At 39.0% G+C, this 508-nt stretch overlaps 1 protein-coding gene across 1 annotated transcript in view; it reads left to right on the top strand.

The window, feature by feature from the left end:
* LOC116690196 (GDNF family receptor alpha-2) overlaps positions 1-508 on the top strand; it is a 71,371-nt gene that overhangs the window by 70,722 nt on the left and 141 nt on the right. The window contains exon 9 of the mRNA XM_032517025.1: positions 141-508. This exon is cut by the window's right edge and continues 141 nt beyond it. The gene's annotated coding sequence lies outside the window, so the exon portion shown is untranslated. The remainder of the gene's footprint in view (positions 1-140) is intronic.

Below are 508 nucleotides of genomic sequence, written 5' to 3'. Positions count from 1 at the left end.
ATCTGAGCCAGTGATCAAGGGCACTGACTGGAGAACCTAGTACATGTTTCTGATGGGGGGGGGAAACCGGAGCACCCGGAAGAAACCCACGCAAACATAGAGAGAAAATACAAACTCCACACAGAAAGGCCCATCATAAGTCAACATTTCAAACTACCAAAGTGTTTTAAAAGATAAAGTGATACACAATACATGAGTAATTTATGCTTTCAGACGGAACTAGGAAGCATCTCTTCTTCTTTTTTTTTTATCAAATATTGTTCCTGGCAAGGCTGCAGAGTCCTTTTCAATCCTTATGTACCACTGTAAAAGCTTCTTGTACAAGTTGCTCTTAATTAAGGTGGAGAAAACATGGTTTACAGATATGATTGTCTAAGTAAGGGTGGGTAATGCAGTTCAATTTTACCCTTGTGTGGGGTTTTTCAGTGGTTGCCAAAAGAAAAAAATTATGCTATTTATTAGTTCTTCTAACTCAGTCTCATTGGCCTTGGCTCATTTTCTGTGAAGA

Source organism: Etheostoma spectabile, chromosome 5 (genome assembly GCF_008692095.1).
Source record: "Etheostoma spectabile isolate EspeVRDwgs_2016 chromosome 5, UIUC_Espe_1.0, whole genome shotgun sequence".
NCBI lineage: Eukaryota > Metazoa > Chordata > Actinopteri > Perciformes > Percidae > Etheostoma > Etheostoma spectabile.
This window is presented reverse-complemented; position numbering and strand designations above follow the sequence as displayed.